The sequence below is a fragment of the Anguilla anguilla genome, chromosome 4, assembly GCF_013347855.1.
Source record: "Anguilla anguilla isolate fAngAng1 chromosome 4, fAngAng1.pri, whole genome shotgun sequence".
Taxonomy (NCBI): domain Eukaryota; kingdom Metazoa; phylum Chordata; class Actinopteri; order Anguilliformes; family Anguillidae; genus Anguilla; species Anguilla anguilla.
In genome coordinates this window covers 46,020,617-46,042,513 of record NC_049204.1, presented here as the reverse complement: position 1 = coordinate 46,042,513, position 21,897 = coordinate 46,020,617, and positions in this window count along the sequence as shown.

Below are 21,897 nucleotides of genomic sequence, written 5' to 3'. Positions count from 1 at the left end.
AGCCTATTGCATACGCTGTATCAGTCCAGAGTTGTACGTATTTGATAAATGTACAGTATGTATGTGTAGTATGTGTGAATTAGGCAAGCATCATATGAACATTCTGGGGACAATGTCACACCCAGTAGCTGGTATTTTCTGGCCGTACTGATAAATTGCTGCTGATGTTTTACATTATTTCTTCACATAGACAAACTGCAAGCACCATTCATGATAGAAGTAGATGAGCACAGATGTAACTTATGCAGAATAATGGAACAAATCTTATTTGTATATGAAAATATTTAAACTTGCCGTATGCATTTTTAAGCATACAGTCTAGAGAGCTACCGAGCCTCTTTAGCTTTTGCTGTGAGTCTGGCTGGTAATAATTATAAAAAATAAATAATGAATAAGAGGTTCAGATGACTGATTAGTTCAGATGACTGATCAGGGTACTTTTTGAGCTCAACACTTCACTTAAATAACAGCATCAGCAGAGTATAACATTTGGCACATTTCTGGGAGTGTATTTCACATTGTCATTTTGGCCGTAATCTCATTTTACTGGCTGAAAGAATGTTTGCATAAAGCTATTATCATTCGATACTGAGTCAATCTTGACAGAATTGTGTGAATAATATTTAGTCCCACCTAAAATGAAATCTTTATCCAATGCAATGCATAAAACTTTCTTGACAGAGAAAACATGTAAAATTGGAATGAGCAACGGTTGTAATTGTTACTTGGTACTTTCAGTCAGTATTATAAACGGGTTGTCAAATTTGAATGGGCCCTCAATAGCTGTGACTTATCCTTTATTATGTTCTTCATCTGTTTCACTATCACAGGCAGTTATTGCCCTTAGAATCTCAATATCCTTGATACTAGCAGTTACAGTGAAACAAGTAAAGACGAGACACAGGTATCCTGGAAGTAGATCCAGCCTCAGTACAAGTGCTGTTACGGTCTTCTTGGGCAACATAATCAGAATATTTGCCTAAAAAAACTACACAATGGCATACCACAGACTTTCACTAATTTAAAATGCAGAAGGGTCACATGTGTATCATAGTCATGATCGCCAAGAGAATGAAGCACAGTGCAACTAGGAAGCATGGCATGTTTGTGTCAAATAGAAAGCTGAAAGCGCAAGCTGTTTCTGAATGTTTAACTGTGCCATTGCTCGATAAACTTCATCTGAAGATTATGAATCAAAATAAAATGTGTGTGTTTAACCCCTTCTGTAGTGCCCTCATTTTTAACACAAGCCTGAAAATGACATACCCAAAATAAAATGGCTATGGCTGTTGAACCCTTTTGATTACAGGTATAATTCTGGTCTCTTCTGAACGTTTGTTTTCAGAATTACTCTAAACAGTACTGAAAAAAGTAACAGAAGCACATACACTCTAGAAGTAGAAGTGTTTTTCTCACCCATAAGATTATTATAATTTTTTTAATACAGATGCTTGTGACTGTGCCAGATCCCCTTAGAAACACAATGAAGCCACAACACTGGGCAAATCCTGGTTCTAATTTGATGGAAATACCTCCAAAAATGAGTATTCTAAAAAGGCAATTTCGAGACTCTTAAAGGACAATTGGTAACCAAAAGAAATGATGGGCCTTTATAGGTGTAAAATACTGTATATTGTATCATATATGCTCATGGAAGAAGTGTGCTAAAATGAGCTCCCTTTCCCCCGGCCTCTCCCTCTCCTCTCCCCCTCCACCTCCCTTTCTTTGCTCTCCCCTTGCCTCCTCTGACAGCATGTCTTTACTAATACATTGGTTGAGGTCCATTGGTTGACGTTTTAGTCAAATATTGTGGTTTGTGTATGCAGGAGAAACAATGTTTGTCCTTTTATTTTATGCAAACCTAACACCATATATGTAATGTAATTTCATTGGCTAAAATGCTTCTGAGTTGTCACTATAATAGCTACTCATTGGCTGGCTGTGTACTCCATGTCAAGTCTTTGCTATCACATGGCAGGTCATATTGTTAATACCAAAGGCAGGCTCATGTTGTTTAAAAGAGTATATATTAGCCGGATAAAATTTTGCATAGCACTGTTGAGGCGTATGTCACGTGAAGAGAGACAACAATGATAATTCCTCCAGAGAACTGCAAAGTAAACAATTGACATTCTATTAATGTTTCTCTGAGTTAGCCCATTTTGGTACTAAAAACTACTGTGGATTTTGTTTGCTGGACCATTGCCATGATAATAATAACAAATTTATTGTGATTCATGTCGTCTGTGGATTTCCAAAATGCATAGAAGATGAGGACCCTCCAAGCTTGTTTTGCCTCCCCACATTTTACAAAATGGAAGCGTTATCGCTGAAACAATGGCAACGTGAAATAGTTTATAGAAATTGAACCGTGAATTTTAACACTTTGGCATATTATTTTCCAGATTGAATTAAAATTTCACTGTAAAAAAGGGGAAGAATGCAAATGAACATACACTGGCCTGAATACAGGCTGGTGGATCTTAAGGGGTAAAAAAATATCTTTAAAAAATATTAACTTGTTGGTATTTTATCATACATGATCATTTTATTACCCACAGGCCTGCATATGATAGGGTCTCCAGGTCACCACTGTGAAAGAGTTTATCTACCTGGTTATATACAGGTCACTTCAGAATAGTGTTCATAATAAGAAGGCGTTCAATTGTGTGGGTCTGAATGTGCACTCTACACATACCTGCGTGCCTGTAACATGTACATTTGGAGGGTGGAAAAGCCTGAAAGGAAGTGGTTTATTCATTGAGTCAGATTTTGAAATTCATGCGTAATGCTAAGCAATGTATGCCTCCCTCCTCGGACCCCCCCCCCCCACACACATTTTTTTTTGCACCAAAGCCCCAGGGGTTGGGAGCTGCAATCACTTCTCAAGGTTGTTTCTCAGACAACTTAAATAGGCCATTACTGCCATCATTTCCACCATTCAGAAAGATCCTTGTGAGAGAGGCCAAGGTTGGCAAATGGAGTAGTGTATTCATATCATTGTTTTGCTTGCATTTGATTTTTTTTTTGTTCTACGTATGGCATTTGTCCCTCTCTTCCGTACAGTGTGGGTGCCTTTGATTGGATAGGGGCAGAGCAGCAGACATGTGGGTGCACTTGCATCGATCGCATCACACCTTAAGCTATCACTTTAATCATTTCAATCTATATGTGTGTGTGTGTGCATATATACATACATACACAATACAGGCCAAAAGTATTTGGCCATCTGGGCTTTAAAAAAAACAAAACTAGGTAGACTAGAATTTATTTAATTTATGTCCATTTATTGGCCAGTAATACAAGTAAAATACGCACTAAAGCGGCAAGAAATAGGTACTACATTTGCAAGAAATATGGCAAAGAAGGAGGAGTTAGGTGTTAGATGTGACAAGTAAACATTGTGGCAAGAAGGTTATTCCCAGTGAGAAATTGCATAGAAGCTTAAGATTTCCAGGTTCAGTATTCAGCACACACTCAGAAAGGTCCAGCTGATGGGCAGTAATGTTAGCGGGAACTTGGAAGAAGAAGGATAACATTGAGGTTGAAGAAAAATATTTGTGTCTGGCAAAAGATACTGTGATAAAACTGCACTGCAACTACGAGAAGAACACAATGCAGCTAGAGAGAAACCAGTTTCACTGACGAGAGTGAAGCAGCAAATATGATCTGCGGGTCTTAAAGGTTGTGTTTCTGTGCCTTTTCCTAATCTTTCTTGGTCCAGTGTTCATGGTGCTTGGCTAACTGGAGTTTTTTCTTCTTGTTAACAGCACGTAGCAAAGGCTTTTTGCAGACACACAACCTTTTAGACCAGCAGATTGTATATATTCTCATCAATCTACACACCCCATAATGACAAAGTGAAAACAGGCTTTTAGAAATCTTTTGCAAATTTATTAAAAAATAAAAAACCGAAATATCACTTTTACATAGAGTAAGTATTCAGACCCTTTGCTATGGAAATTGAGCTCAGGTGCATCCTGTTTCCATTGATCATACTTGAGATGTTTCCACAACTTGATTGGAATCCACCTGTGGTAAATTCAATTGATTGGACATGATTTGGAAAGGCACACACCTGGAAATTGATTAAATTTGATTAAATAAAAAAAGAAAAGAATTTAATCCAATTTATAATAAGGCTGTAACATAACAAAATGTGGGTAAAGTGAAGGGGTCTGAATACTTTTTGAAGGCACTGTAATCTTAAATATAGTTTTCATACTGTATGTACATAGGGTTGTAGTATAATGGTTATGAAACTGAGCTTGTAGATTAAAGGTTGTGGATTTAATTTCAGACTGGGGTGGTGCCATTGCACCCTTGTGCAATATTCTTTACCTGAATTGCTTCAGAAATTTTTTTAATCCAGCCGTATAAATGGATTATGTGAAAATCTATGTAAATCACTCTGGATTAGTGTCTGCTAAATGCAGCAATGTAATGTAAAATGTACGTGTTTACCTATCTTGAGCTCTAGTAGTGTTTGCTTTCCATGTTATACACACTGTTTGTCTAAACTGCTTTGGCTGAAAGCATCTATCACGTCTGAATTTTTAATAGCATACAGTATGTGCTGCTGTACTTCTACAGGCATCGTTGGATCTACAAGCCAATCATTGCAGTGCCCGCCGATACTATGTAACTTAACAATACATAAATATTAAAATATGCAATCCATAGAAAATCATAATGACAAAATCATTTTATGAAGCTATAGTCAGCATTTTGTTACAATCTAGATTTGTGTTTGTTTCTTTTAATTATTGAATTGGCTATTTAAATTTAAGCACAGTCCATGATGTTCTGAATTATAGTTGTCCTGCCTCGTGGGAATCAGCAGAGGTAAAGAACAGATTCTTAACTAGTATTTTAATTAAATTCTTCCGCGGATGGAAATGGAACAGCGACATCCCAACTTCACTCTGATTATGACTCATGTCTAGAGGCCTGGGCTAGCAATGTAGATGGTGAATTTGTTATTATGAGCTACCCTACAGCAATAAGTTACCACGTAGTTAACTTTGGTGAGATTTAAAATAATATATACAAGCCCCCATATAAATCACAAAACCCACAAATTAGATAAACAATAAATGGGTTTAGAAGAAATAGTTTTACTCCACGTAGCCTTCGTTACCAATGAACAAAATACTTTCTAATACACATACATCTACATGCATTCACAGAAATAAAAGAATGCACAAATGGCCATTAAAATAAACCCGTTAGCACGCTTCTCCATGGTGTTGGAGCACCTGTGGTGAGCGTACTCACGGATTCCCTCAGTTCTGCAGAGAACCATTATAGATTTCACCACTGAGACGATGTCATAAAAGTTTTTTCCCGACCGTGAAGAATGCCTTACTTGTTGAAAGGCTGCCATGCAAGGTACCAATCAGCTCGTTGGAAGCAATTAGGGGTTAGGTGTCTTGCTCAGGGACACTTCGACACGCCCAGGGCGAGGAACCAAACCGTCAACCCTCCGACTGCCAGACAACCGCTCTTACCTCCTGAGCTATGTCGCCCCCTAGTAGTAAGACACTAGGGCTCAATGAATCTTTAAGTTACTTCTGAGTTTTATAAACTAAAGCCAGTTAAATCACAAAGTGTCAAAATCAGACTGGTTGGCCTGTATTTAAAGTTAACGTGTAGCCTACAGTTTTTAAAATTTATTTTATTAAGGGGGTGGTTTTATGGTTTTAAACACTCCGCGCTATGATGGCATTATAAACAGACTGACGCGTGTTTTCATATTTTTGTGCATGGTAGGTTTGATCTAAATTCAGTTATGGAATATAGGGCTTTTTCCAAAGATAGTATTTCTCAATGTAATCGTGTCGCCGTGTTAACACATGTCTAAGATTGCGGGTCAGGCACTTTTCACGGTAAGAAGAAATCTTAGGATAGTGCTTCTGATATCGCTTGTGTCGAAAGTGCTGCGACAGAAACAACGATAGATTTACCCAATAGCCACATCTGTTCAAAATGTAAACAAGAAAGGCATTCTTCACCAACGGAAAAATTATCTGACAACGATCCTTTGAGAAATGCCTGAGTCGATAATACCCGTAGATTCTCTCCACAGTTTGAGCACAGTCTGTCCTCGGGATTGTAAAAATTCAGCTGCGTACATACGTGATCACGACTAATTAACCAATAGGAATCCAGAGAACAAGCATGACCATTAGGTATCAAAAGTTCAATTAAAAAAAAAAAAAAAAACACTCTGGAGACAAACTTTTAACCCTGTGCATTCCTAACCAATTCTAACCAGTTTCTACGTGGGTTATATAGTCTTTAATTACTTACACCTTATTGGGACTGGAGAGGTTTCAGTTTACAATGATGGCAGTTAAAGCCAAGAAATGACACAGACATGTCCTCAGAAGGAACCAATAACTTAAGCATGTTTTTCAGATTTTCTCATATAGTGTTAGATGCATTCCTTACCAGGAGCTGCAGTGTTAGCATGCTTGTGAGCAAAGATTATAAGACACATTTTTCCCCCTCAGAGGCTAATGTGGTATTATGCACATTGTTTTTCCATGTGGGTGTACAAATAGAGAGCGCCTAAAGATGAGCTTCAAATTCTACCCATTAGAAGGAGCCATTAATGTCCATTGACTTTATATATTTTTATAAAATAATTGGCAGAAATATATTATTCATACTAAGGCTGAATGATTAAAAGCACATCAAAGACATGTAATAAAGAAACCACAAGAACATACCATAGTCTGCTGCATCTTATTGCTTTGGTAAGTAATTCTTGTCAAACAAAACTGCATTCACCTCAAGTTTCTTTTTCTACAGAATTTTCAAATATACTTGGCTAATTAGTGGTATGATTCATGTAATAATGATGGCTAATGGTGAACTGGCCTTTAGCAGATTAGACGGGCAGGAATAATCAATGGGCCTACTCTTCAGTTTCTACAGTTCTGTAGTCAAGGGCTTATAATGTTATCATCATGGCCATGCATTTTTAGCCCATTTTTTATACCAAAACTGAATTTTCTTGACCCAGGCTTCTCGTCCTGTTGCCAATAATTGAGAATTCATTCAAAATAATCAATTTTCTGATTACCTGGACCATCTCAATTAATGCGGCCATAAAACATTAATGTTTTTAGTTCATTCTTAAAATGAAAAAAAAAAAAAACATACGCTACCATTCAGCGTATAAAATTTGCCCAGTGAACTTTGACCAAGTGTCTTAGTTATTTTAAGTGGTTTTCCATCCCAAATGGATACATTGTTAAAAAATTGTAAAAACAGAACAAAACAAAAAAATGATTCTGTATACACAGCAACAGGTGAATTTTGGAACCCAAGGTTGTCCACTGAAAGGTTGCTTCTTCCATTGACAGAGTTGTCTCATGTTATGTCTTCACTTAATCTAGTTATTTTTGTCATTGTTTTTGTAACCCTCTAGACAGAGGGTAATTTCTTATATATTCAGCAAGCAGTTTGGAAACTACTAAAGTAATCCAAAAAGATTTCAACAGAATCCAGAAGTGGGTGGAAACCTGGTAAATGAGATTCAGTATAGCTAAATGTAAACTTCTATATGTGGGTCATAAAAACAAGGCAGTACTACTTTATGGAAGGAACAAAATTGGAATGCGCTTTATTTGAAAACTTGAGAGTGATAGTTGATCCAAGCCTTTCAGGTTCTAGACTAGGCACTGCGCTGTAATAGTAAAAAAAGGCCAACAGGATGCTGGGATATATGGCCAAATGTGTTGAGTATAGATCCAAGGAAGTTATGCTTATCTTATACAATATCTTTGTCAGACCACACTTAGGGTTCTGTGTGCAGTTCTGGGGACTGTTCTACAAGAAAGATATTGAGGGTCTGGAAAAGATTTGAAGAAGGGCAACCAAATTGGTTCCTGGAATGAAAGATAAAAATGGGGAAAAGACTTAAGATGCTTAATCTCTTCAAGCTTAGTAAAAGGGGACTTAGGGGCAATTTGATTGAGGTTTTTAAATTCATTAAAGGGATTAAACAAAGTGAACTACAAGAGATTCTACAGGTGGAGCTTTGTTAGTTCAACGAGGGGGCATAAATGGAAATTATCGAAAAGGTAAATCCCGCAGAGAAGTATTTTTTTCACACAGAGAGTAGTCACTGCATGGAAAAGCATGAAGTTTGTATAAAACGTATGCATATGAGATGCTGTGAGATGCAGGAACCGGGCAGTTAAACAGTACTTTACCCAGACCGTGAGTAACCATTCAAATTCAGCATGCAGTGTGCTGCATGAAACTTTAATCACGGACAGGGTCACAGCTATACTGCGTTACTGCAGTGCCTGTCAGAGGGGGAATAATAGCCAGGTCTGTGCTCACCCCTCTGTGTGTCCACTGTGTACGGGCTGCCTCAATCGCTACAGTGCTTTCTTTCTGCCGTTCTCCCAGAGTTCCCAGTCAGGTTAGTGGCGCTCTGTCAGTGTCAGAAGACGAGGGGCCCGTCTGCCTCACCGCCGCGCGTCACCCGAGTTCAAGAGGGGAGCGACCGCTCGTTAGGCGCCTTCTGCCCGCGGGCTTGATGGGCGCGGCGAGAGAGCGCGGCGGGTTTTTATCGTTTCTCCCTCGCCTTCCCTTTCCCTCTCATCGCCTGCCTTTCATGGAGCTTTTTAGCGTCCCCGGGGCTGCGCGTCTCATCACAAGAGACGGGCCAGGTGCTGAGCCGCCCCGCTGCCTCGCCCAGCCGTGCGTGACTGCGGTCACGTCAACCCTCGCCGTGACATCGCCCCGCTCCGTACCTGGCTTTCCCCAGAGGCGTGCTTCTGGACGTGGGGGACGGGGGGGACGGGGGGGATGGGGGGGGGGCGGGGACTCAAAATGTGCGCCGGGACGCAAACTCGGCCAGAGGCTGGCCTCGCTGCATCGAACCCGCGCCAGCCCGGCAGGAGGTGCCACTCACGCACCAGGCCTTTAATTGGTCAGCCTTTCGACAGCTGAGACCCTTGAAGGTACGCCCATCGCAACATTCTGGAGAATTAAGCGAAATTCTTTTGGCTTCGTCGTGCCTGCAGACTACAGGAACACGTAACAGTACAACCGGCTGCGGAAAACCCGAACTTGCCGTGGTCAGCCAGCCGCAAGAACTGCTAATGTCATAAAATGTGTCACAGCATGCTTTCTCACCCCCTTTCTTTCCTCCTCTATATTTTATCGACTCGTGCCCTCTCTCGCACAGTGCATTTTATTGCTTCGCGATTGAAACAGCGGGCAGTGTTAACTTGAACATACAGAGCGAAAGCTATGAATGCTCGCACCTATAAAATTAATGTTCTTTGACATCAGCACGTGCATATATTCCTTGATAACTGCTTTGGCTTGCTGTGATGCTCCCAAAATGAAAATAAATACTCGCAACAATCATTCTCAAAAATGCTGAGCTGCTACTCTACTTTTTCCCCTTCATTAGACTGGTGAAACTGAAAAATATTGAAAATAGAGAAAAAAAAGAAGGCAAACCTGATTTGAGGGGCCTGGTCTTTCAATTTCCTTCACCCATCACTTGTTTGTTTTTAAAGCAGCAACTCTGCTACCTGCAGCAATGACATCATTGGTTACATCACAAAGTAAATAATCTATGCCTGCTGTATGCACTTCTTGGGGGAGGGGCTTAATTACAGTTTTAAAGCAGCTCACACTCACTTTGAGAGAATTTCAATGCAACTGTTATACAAGCGAAAGATGATTGGGAGAGGAACGTGACAGAAAAGCAGGATGTACGAGAGGATAAACCAGAACAAAGCAACAGACAAAAGCAGAAAATGGAGAGTGAAAATGTTAAACAAAGAAAGAAAACAAGAAAAGTAAAAAAAATAGAACCTGGTTGAGATGTGCCTGTCAACACCTTTTTTCCTGTCTCTTGTGAGCAATCAATAGTTATTATCTGGTGAGTGTGTGCAGTCAGTTCCAACTCTGAGCAAATGACACTTTTTCATTAAGGCTGACAATAGCCCAAACAAAACTGCCCATTTCCTTGTCTTGAAACAAACAGAGTGGCAGTAATGGACTGGAATAAAAGACAGATGATGGAAAATAGGGTTTCAGTATTAATGGGGTATCTAATCACTCATATGGCGATAGTCATGGATTTCTTTCTGCACTTTTTTATTTCTTTGAACCTTTTTCTTCTTTCTAGGCATCGCACTTTTGACATTTATTGAATAAACTCAGGAATAAACTGGCTGAAGTTTTCCTTTTTCTATGAGTTATTTTGCTTTGCTATGCTTGTTGCTTCAGAAAATAAATAAATGATGAAGATGCAATGAAGTGGAAAGCAGAATGGATGGTGGAGAGAAGAAAAAGCAATTTAAGAGAAGTGTGAATACAGGGTGCACAGGGACGTAATGGCTTTCACTGTGAAGCGTAACCAATGCATTACAAAACGCATTACCAGTTCCTCATAGAAAAAGTCAAGTGCCAGCATTTTAGGCTCTTTTAAGTGGTTTTCATATGCAAAAACATTGAAAGTGATTCAGAAATCCATGGCCTTTCATATATGCGCTGTGGCTCCGGTTTATTGTTGAATTGAAGATTGCAATGAGGAGACAGCTGTTTGATCTCTTACCTAACGAAAGACTGGGGCTGGTAATGGCAGATTTGTGAAAAGTGATGAAAGGAATGATATATATGGATACATGTGACCTCTGGAAAAGAAGTTTAACACAAGGCCGGACACTTAGAGTGTTGAAGGAGCCATTTCTGTGAGAGCGAAGTGTGCTGTACTTAGTCATAACCAGAGAGAGGTTAATGGCAAAAGCATATAAAACAGTCAAGAAAACACATCTGAAATAATCAACCTGGATTTGTAAGAGGAATCAACGCTTACACAAGCCTGTTCCTTTGGTGCTCATCATGCATGTCATTCTTGCGTGCCGTTGTCACTGATACTTTGCATCAGGACAACACGGGGCAGTAGCTGAACATCTGAACCCTAATGAGGACGAGGCTCTTTCCCTTTGAATATCCTTCTCTTTGAGAGAGCTGTCACTGTGTGTGAAGCCTCTTGCCTAAATGAAAGGTTCAGTTAGTGCTGCTTGATGTGTGAGAGATGCATTAATATTCAGATTTTTTGGAGGTAATTCCTCTTTGATGAACAAAAAAGCTGTTCAGACTGAATGAATTATTCCACATCACCTTCATGGTTTTGTCTCTTCGGTTAGCCGCGGTACTGAGGAGTTCAGTGAGTGTCACTGCTCCTGTGTTCTCGCTGATGTGATGTGGACTCAGACATCGCTCTAAAAATTGTGGCTGGCCCCTCTACCTCTGATCATGGCTAAAGTGTGAAATAATTACTGCGTGCAGGTACAGAACAGAATGGTTTTCTGATTGCACACGCTCTAGTGATTGAGTTAACATTCATTATTGTCACCACCTTGAATTGCTGTGTTTTCTTTGTACTTTTAGCCATGTTTTATATTGATCCTTAATACCTGGAAGGTAATCAATAACACTTAAATTCATATAGCGTCGTCCCCGAAGCAGTTCTTCTTCCCTCTGTACTTCATTTTGCTGTTGAGAAATTAGTTTCCTAATTTCCTCCATGTTTTTGTGCATTCTGGTGCCTCCTCAAATCTTTTTACACAGTAGAAATCAAAGACAATTTTTTACCATTTTATCACAAAGGAAAAAAAAAATTCTCAGTCAGACAAAGCTGCAGATCTATGCATTATAATAAGCTTCTAGTGCTTTACTTACTGTGCTGGGACAGAAATGTCTATGTCTCTGTTTTTGGATATAACAGAAGGAAAGGAGATACCTGTGCTTAAAATAGCACTGAAACATAATGGACGCTTATTAAAGTATTTTTGAAAAGATCAGCTGAGAGTGTGTGATTCTGGGAGGGGCATTGCAGGAGCACAAAAGGCTATTTCTCCATTTTGGCTCAATCTTCCTGCAGCCTGTAAAATTTTGGATGGTCTTCAGCACCATGGACAGCGTTTCTGTACCACACAGCCAAGACAGCAGCCTTTCAACAACGACTTCTGTCATCGCCTTTGTAACAAAATTGCTCAAATTCAGAAATGTCTGATTAATTTAATGGTTCACCACATTCACAGTTTCTCTTCAAGGGCATCTCTACATGGTTCCTGGTACAAACTGTATTTCCAACCAGAATTTTACGGTTGAGCAGTTGAGTTTGAAGTTTATAAATCAACTCATTTTTTTAACAGTCAGCCTGATAACTTTCTGCATAGATGAAATCTGGCACTGCAACCAATATTATTTTTTTTGCGGAATGTTTTTGTTTCATCCCACGTGCTTAGTTCCGAGGCCAGTGCAACAGAAAAGGTGTGTTCTTTCATGTTCTTTCTGGTGAGTTACAGTACATTCAATTTTAGTCATTTACCAGATGTTCTTTTTCAGAGCTATTTGCACTGCTTGCATCCTTTGCATACGATCCATTTACACTGTAGGGTATTGACTGAAGCAAATCAGGTTAAACACCTTACTCAAGGGAACAACATGCAATGTCCTGCTTGGGAATGGAACCTGTAACCTTGGTAACTTGCTATATACATCATGGCTTTAGGTGATCTCCTAAGGATATCATGAACAGTGCTATTGTTATGAGTTTAAAAAAAATAGCTTATAACTCACTTTGTCTTAATATAATTTAATGCTTACACTTCCGACTGTCTTTCAATGCTTTTACTTAGAGGTGCATGCGCATAGTCTGATATACTGCATGTTTTGTGTTATATTTATGACTGAATGCATGTTCACAACACTTTTAAATACACCATTCATGAATTCATGAACAAGAAATATTTATTTGTTACTCACAGTAGACTCCCTCAGTCATCAGTGACTTGCTTGGCTACCGATTTTGCTTCCACACAAAGCTGTATACAAGGCAAAATAAACATGGTTGGCACACTTGTGGACACATTCTCTGTGGCACAGCTGATGTTGATTGGTAAGGAGCCCAGGTGTTGCTTGTAGCCTTTGCCATGTCCAAAGGTGCCACCGGCAGTGAGATCGACATGCCTTCTGGTTCACCATAAACCCTTCTTTCATCTTCCCAGCCTCTGAGGATTTGTGGAGCCAATATTGGGATTTTTTTCATTTTTTGTTTGGACACTTTGTTGAATGCCTGTTTTGTTATATTACTTCCAAAAGGATATGGAATCTCAACCTGTCTCCACAGCTAAAGTAAATGAACCAGAATCCATGCTGCAGAGAAAACAGCGCCGGAGCTGTCTCAAATGGTCCACTAGTTCACAATATATTGGACTAAATAGGGGATCAGTGGCTTATCTGAGACAGAGCCTGAGTCTCACATCAGTTCCATCTCGATGCCTGACATGGCTTGTGTGTCTGTTGGGACTCCATCATTCAGTTGAGGCTGAATGGAGAGGCAGCCTCTGCCCAGGTTGGCTTTGTCTGGGTGAATTTAGGTAGCAGGTGGCCCTTCACTAGATCACTGTGCTCTGTGCCTGCAGGGCTGCTGGACCCAGAACGGGGGTCTGCAACACTGACAGGATGGCCAGAGACCCCGGGAGCCAGTAACTCAGCCGAGGCCCTATTTTTCCATGGCTGCAGCTCAGAGGACCTCGGCAGGCTGGGAGTTTGGGAGACACATTCCGTTCGATTCTCTGCACTTTCCTGCGGCTTAACTAGTGAGCCTGGTTATGGTTATACACTTTGTTGTACGTCGCTCTGGATAAATGCCTTTAATGTAATGTAATGCAATGAGCCTGCAGAGCTCACCGGTGCCAGCAGAAAGGTATAGTTCAAATTGCCAAAAGCTTTCTTTTGTTTTCCAAAGTACAGTATTATTTTTATTTTTGAGATAGAGAGAGAGATAGAGATAGAGAGACAGATATCAACATCTCATGGACAAGAGAGATCTCGAGTGATTGTTTCGTTTGTCAGCCAGTGTTAAATATCTAGCATGGATGGACAAGCACAGTAGCAATTGTACCAGTGAGAAAGTCACTGGATCAACATGGTTACTACTTCCTCCATGACAGTTATGGACCAGGTGCTCAAACCTTTGACAATACTATTTGGGTTCATTATCATAGTATATCTTTTGGTTAATTTAAACTTATTGTCTTGCACTGTCTTTCAGAACTGCTTTGCTCACTCGAGCAATCATAACTGACAATACCAAAAAACCTCTGGAGATTTTGGGGTTGAAAGGTTTAGCTTTGCACAAGAGAAGTCTCTTAGGGCCACGAGACAGAGAAATGTAGCTTGGAATAATTATGAGAATCACTCAAATCACTCAAGTCAACAGAGAACTACAGAGAGACCAATCTGGGGAGCGCAAATGGGCTGATGGCCGGAGAAAGTAGGAATGATGAAGCAAGAATGCTTTAAAAAAAAGCACAGAACGGAGAATAAAGTAGAAATTTTCTCATAAAATTTTGTCAAGCCGCATTTACCGCACGAGTGCTTAAAAACAGCTGTTATCGGAAGGTGTTTTAGATGCACTTTGCGTTCACTCAGTCAGCCAACTACTGCTTAATAATGCAAGAGGGTATACGGTGTACTGTGCCAACAGGAAATCTACTGCATGGTAGTAAATGTGATGGTTTCTCTATGGCTATCATATTAACAGATTACATGGAAAAAACAGTGTGGTTGTTTTTATGCATCTTGAGTTGGAGGTGGTTTTTTTGAGGAAATAAGGTGAGCAATTACAGTAGCTTATCAATTCATATGGGTGCTTTTAATTGTAGCATAGTGAAGCAGCGTAAAGAAAAATCTTCAGGACACAGATTGGATTGTTGGACATTTGCTAATGTTACATTGGGCATGGGTCATAATCTGAATTTAATAAATGCTGTTCATGGATTATGTATTAAATGGAAGCTGTACAACCTCCTTGTGTAAGAGCACAATCTTGAGCAAATAAATTCTATCTAATACACTATGCACATGCCTTATAATGGGTTCAGGGTTCATAAAGAACATGCAAACTGTTGACTGACACAGTTTATATTTGGTATTTTGGAATATTTCGAGGATTGACGGCCTGTCCAGGGTGCATTCCTGCACCCAATGCACTCTGGGATAGGCTCCAGCACCCCTGGTAGCCCTGTCCAGGATAAGCACATATAGATAATGGACGGATGGATGGTATATTTAGGTATGAACAACAAAAAAAAAAACAGCAGCAGCAGCGACGCAATGCAGTGGAACAGACAGACGGTTTCCTCATGGACTAACTGTCAGCAAGGCGCCAGCAGAATAAATGGTAGGGCTGAAGGGTGTTGGACTGGTTTGATGTCATGCAGTGTTTCATGTATTTCACATGTATTTCATGTATTTCCCATGATCAAGGAGGCTTGATAACACAAGGTCGCTGATTTGTTCAAGATGGAATTATCATAACCGAGCCTGCCCAGAGGCCTCTCCGCTGTGCTGTTTAGATTGCCATTGGCTCTGGGCCGGGGTGTGGGCAATGCTGCCACACCCCTGCCAGTTAACCTGAGCATGCTCAGTAGGTCCTTCGCTGTCCTGCCTTGTACACAGCACCTAACCTCTATAAATAACGTCCGTCCCAGCGGCTCCCAAACTGTTGATTGCGAGACATGCAAAAAATAACGTTCTTCATATAATTAATTTCCCTTGATGCTCAGAGTAGTGAGACTGAAAATCTCACTTGTCACATGCATTACACTAGCTATAGCGTTCATCTGCATGTGTCCAGTTTGTTTTGACAGGGTTTTTTTTTATTTATTTTTTTAAAAAGGTTTTTTTTTAAATCATATGTTGGCCAACATTTTAATGAAGGGCAGGTCAATTGCATTAACTGTTAAGTGGACGATGGGCACAGAAAGATTGGGAAGCCCTGGTATAGTGCCTGGGACAGGTATTAACTGACAATTACAGCAGTCTTTCCAACCCCCTCAAGCACGGGCCATCTGATGATGGCAGAGCACACCAGACCTGGGTCAGGTACGTATTTGTTTTGGATTCAAATACTTTTCTGTTCTCTATTGATCTTGCCTGGGGTAATTGAGCCTGCCAATATGACCAGAAGGAAAGGTTTTCACTTTTTGAGAGTATTTCATTGGTTCCAATACCCCAGACAAGATCAGTAAAGCATTAAAAAAAAACAAATACATATTTGACCAAGGTCTGGCACACACATATTCTCAGCATGCTCATGCTCAGTCATGACAAAGTGACAATGACTGCATATAGGATGACACATTTAACACCTTCAATCAGCTTATGGAACTTCTCCTCATGTGGCCAAGGAGAAGATTGTTTGAATGGTGGATTGCAGTTTTCTTTACTATACAAAAAAAGCAGTGTCAATCATAGCTTTTTAAAAACGGTGCATATGTCACCATTGGTACAGTTGTCTACAAGCTGTGGTTAGTAAGAGGTGATTGCTGACTATATTCTTTAACCTGAGTTCAGATGTGCCAGTTGGTGCTGCATTGGGGAATGTTTCACACAATGGCAGGGCCATTTTCAGCTGCGAGAGGCTCTTCTCATCTCCGAGTGAATTTGATTTACCCCACTCCCTGAAACCAACCCTTCAAACAGGCACAACTGATTCAACTCTACACTTGAGGATGAGACCACAGCCAGCCCATGCTGGTGTTGCTTTTGTTAAAAGCAGTTCTTTCTTTTGAATAGCTCCTAATGTCATTTTTGACAGGTCATTTACATCTCTCATTTGCATTCTCTCTGTATCTTCTATCAGTGGCTTAATTTCAGGTTATGCTGTTGTAAAGCAGACCAATTGTTTCACCCTGCAATTAATACTTTCAGTTTGAGTGGTTTTTCTTGACTTTATTTGTGCTCGCTGTGCAGCGGAAGGCATTAGGATTTGTCGGCTCCTGACATCATGAACGTGATTTTTGTCAATAACAATGCCAACAAGATGTCAAGCACTGTGTGTACAGGGAGCACTACATTACCAGAAGCAAATGCAAATCCTTCTCTTTGCCCACTTCTGTAGGTCCCTCAAGCACATCCTCAGGCATTTTACAACAATACTGCCTTGTTTATTTTGATTGACAACTTCAATAACTGACTCCCAAAGCTCCAAAATATTTCCAAAATCTACAAGCTTGTTAGTTAGTTATGTTTACTGTATACTGATTGGTGAATTACAGTGTCAGTCAAAATCTCTTAAGGTTTGTTTACAAATGGTCAGCTGCCTCCACAGACTCATTTTATCACCGCTCAATCCTCTGCCAGCACAGGTGAGGAAGGCCATGCATTCACGTCAGCTAAAAATGCATGAAGACAACCGGCTGCATATTTTCTATTTTGAATGAGGCCAGCTAACCCAATAGAACTAAGGGCACATCAGGTTGCAGGCTTCTGATTGACCAGAGGTGTCACTAGAGAACAATAAGGAGGAAACCTTGCCTGCCTGGGTGAATCCACTTATACGTCACTCTGTGGTAGGGATACTGAAATCTGACCCTTGGCATCAGTAGTACTGCTGATTTTATTTTCTACCCAAGAGTTGAACTATTGTTTAATGCCACTGCCAATTGATTTAACTCACCTGATACAAATCAGAGCTGATTAGAAGACTTAAAACCAGCAGTACTACTACAAAGGCCAGCTTTGAGTATCCCTGCTCTATGGAGCTCTAAGCCACAGTCACCTCGATATAATATATGCTTGAATCTCACCACCATACACTGCACTGCACCTGGCTGCCTGAAATGCAGAGTGTGACACACGGTCTTAGAGTGCTGTGCATGGACATATAAGCCTAATGTGAGAACAGGCTCTCCACTGAATCCCAACACTGATAACAACACTTTAAAAATGTCCAGTGGTTTATGATTAATCTCAGTTGGGTAATTGTGTTTTATGAACAGTGCGTTTATGGAACAAAGCGACGGTAACCCATATGCAAGTGTCTTTGCTAGTTTCAGTCCCACAGTGCCCATGCTGTTTATGTAGCAAATGAACTGCTGCCCAGGTGGGCCGATTGGTCTTAAGATGAAGTGTGGTCAGTCTAATTGTTGGCATATTGCTGTTTTGATGCAGCTGAAAGTGTTTGGTGCAAACAAAAACTTGGTGTAAATCATCTCGCAATTCATTGTAATTTTAAGGGAACAATATTAAGATAGTACTGTAATTTGTCTACTTAGAGTCCCTTATTTGCTGTACATGATTGTAATTTTATTATTGGGCTCCGATCGTTTGTCTGACAATTGCTATAAATATGAATTTAGTTGAAGTTACAATCTCGAAGATCTTCGTTTCGTTCTCTTTGGCGGTACCAATGGCGAGAAGCGGTAATTGCAGGTGTGTTTTTGGACCTCACTTCCCAACTTCTAAACAGTGTCACCTGTGTGACGTCAGTCAGTTGGCACCTGAGCCACGGTAACTATAACACTATTTACTGAATAAGAAATGGTTGTTATAAAAGTAACGTTATGTACATACTCATTCATTGTCTAACATTAGGCTAACTTAAGCTGTCTTTACACTGCCAAACCGGGTTAAAATGCTGTAGCAGACCTGGGGTAGAATTAGTGATGATCAATTTCCTCAGACGTTCTTTATCCACCTTTTGCCTGGTATGAACATCTTTACACTGCAGAGAAGAATCCGTGGGATTCACTGTGGCTCGTGCAAAATAATGAATCATAGTGAATGATTGTTGTGTGATATTTTTGAAACAACTGCCTTGCAAAATGTTACCCCTGGTGTTTCTGATTTTGCTAGCTAGCCGGGTCTGATTTCTGAATTACACAGAAATCAGACCCGGCTCTGCTCCACCTGTACCCCGGGGTTAATGCTCTGTGTAAAGACGGCTTTATTCCGATCATTATAATATATTGATGTACTTGATAGCAATGTAAATAACAGTAACGTTAAGGCCAGTTCATATCAATAATTCGCAACGAGACGAAACGGTTTTAAAATGTTGCAGAGAAAATTGCAGCAGTGTGAACTCGTTGCAGAACGTCTGAAGCCGTTGCCTGGCCTGGGGTCTCAAAAGTGCAGTTTTAGAACGTTTACAATCAGACGTCTTGGAATTTTGCAAGTTGCATCCAGTCTCGTTGCGAATAATTGATCTGCACTGGCCTTTAGTTAGCTACGTTGCAACAAGGTAACGTTGCATTCGAGAGACGGTTTGCGACGTCGGTACCAGTCGGTAGCGTTAGCTAGCATTTTTTCTAGTTGTTAGCTGACATTAGATTACAGTGAGCACCATAATTCATTGGACAGTGACACATTTTTTGTTATTTTGGTTCTGTACTCTAGCACTATGAGACAGATGAGACAAAGATTAACATGTACCAGAGTGATGGAAAGAGGAAAGTGTGGAGAAAAAAAGGAAATGCCCATGATCCAAAGCATACCACCTCATCCGTGAAACATGGTGGACAGGGTGTCATGGCTTGGGCCTGTATGGCTGCCAGTGGAACGGGCTCACTTGTCTTCATCGATGATGTGACTGCAGAAGTAGTACAATGAATTCTGAAGTCTACAGAAATATTTTATCTGCTCAGATAAAACCAATGCCTCCAAACTCATTGCACGGCAATTCATCATGCAACAAGACAATGACCCGAAACATACTGCTAGAGCAACAAAGGGGTTTTTGACAGCCAAAAAGTGGAAATCCTTGACTGGCCGAGTCAATCACCGGATCTGAATTCAATTGAACATGCATTTTACATGCTGAAGAGGAGACTGAAGGCAAAAAGTCCCCGAAACAAGCAGGAACTGAAGATGGCTGCAGTCCAGGCCTGGCAGAGCATCACCAAGGAAGATACCCCGTGCCTGGTGATGTCTATGCGTCGTAGACTTCAAGCAGTCATTGCATGCAAAGGATATGCAACCAAATATTAAAAATGATTACTTTATTCTACATTATGTTAAACTGTCCAATATTTTTGATGCCCGGAAATGGGGGGGTTACAATCAAAATTCTATAATTTCTAAACGGTTCATCCGATATTTATGAAAATACCCTCAAATTAAAGCTGACAGTCTGCACTTCAACCTCATTGTCATTGTATCCTCATAAACTAACGTTGCATTTCTTGACATGGTCCGGTAGCTAGCGTTAGCTGTGCAAATAGCTATGCAATTTATTAACGTTACATTGTCATCAAATGTGATACGAAATCTACATCAACAAATAATATGGCCTCTCATGTTACACAAAAACTTTTTAGGGTTCCATAACGCTAGCAGACATTGGAAAAAAACAGTACACTGCTTATACTCACAAGAGAGTTGAAGAGCGAGCCTGTTGCGTTAGCTCCGCCTACCCTCTCTGGCGGACAAACCACTGATGGGTGATGGAAAACGCCTCACTAAGTATGCGCCGTTGTGATTTTTTCCCAGGAATGTCGCCACAGACACCCAGTTCTTTAATCATAAATAATAATAATAATAATCATGATATAAATTAATATAATAATAGGCTCAATCACCATTGTGTTACCTAATTCGGCAATAGATAGTGACATAACAGACATTTGTTTTAATGAAAATCTTCGAGATTATTACTTTAACAACACTAGTAGGAATAAGATCACAACAGGTTTTCACACTCTTAACAAGAAAAAAGTTTTCGTCTGTCACTTTCATTACTATATTTGATGTCATCTAAATTGAACACTGTGTATGGAACTCTGTATTACACTGTACGTATACCTAAGCACAAGAAAAGAACACCAGTTTATATATTTTTTGCCATTTCTTTCTACAAATTTAGAGTTCTGTGTGTGTGTGTGTGTGTGTGTGTTTATTTGTTGGTTTGTGTGTCTGCATGCGTGTGTCTGTGTGTATCTGTGTGTGTGCACTAGATGTTGAGATACGTTACCATACTTAATATATGCCAAATGAAAATTCTGATCCTTATAAAGTCTAATTTTGTAATTATGTCCCAGATTATGAAACTAACACTTTCTAAAATTATGCAATAACTGGTTATGGTCATCGGTTTTCTCCAAGGGTGGTCCTTACTCTCCAGTTCCTGGTATAGCCCTGACATGCTGGGTTTTCCCACAATGTGCAGTGGCTTCCTCGTTCTACAGAAAGTCATATTATGGCACATAAGGTTAATCCACCATCAGCCCGATTTTCCTCTTCATCCTGGCCTGACTTCTCGCCTCTCGTCAGCTTTCCCCGTCTGGGTCTGTCCGAATGCGGCTGATTGCCTCGGGGTCATTAATGAACACCTCATAATTGGAGCTGGCAGTTGGGGGAGAGAGGGAGGCGAGGGTACAAAGACATCTGTTTCAGGGGGATTCGGTGCGGGTCGGGATTGGGAACATGAGGCAGGGACATGTGCAGACGTTTCGATAAATCTCCATAGCCCACAAAGCGCAAGAACCCTGTAAATGACCAAGCTTGATCTCAACAAGGAAATTCAAACTCACAGGGCTGCAGTTCGATCAGAGCAAGGCATTCTTTCTACTGGTGGTGAGGCCTCCATAATTCTGCTAGATGTTCCTCTGAAATGTTTGGTTCAGCTGTTAGATGTCTGTGTTTGTGTGTGATCACTCTGAAATGTAGATTAATCTTGCTGTTTGTCCTTCACCGAGGGACAGGTGGCCAGAGGTCTTTTTTTGATAGTTTTATCGTTGTCTCTTTCTCCCGTTATTCCGGGGAAAATATTGTGGGCTTTCTAGCTGTGCCCTGTCACTACGAATTCACCAGTTTCACACTGCTATTTCACAATATTTGCGTACAGCCTGTCGGAGTATAGTGGTAAACTTGAGCTGCTGACTCTTCTTAAAAAAAAACAAAAAAAAAACAAATGAAGGACCTGGGAGGATCTCGAACCATTGCCATGAAAAAAAAAAGAAAAACATTTGTAAATTGAAATAAAAACAGGAAACGCGCCTGTCTGAGAAAATAAGTCTGAAGCTAAAATTTTTGTCTGTAAAACAAAGTGAAATGAAA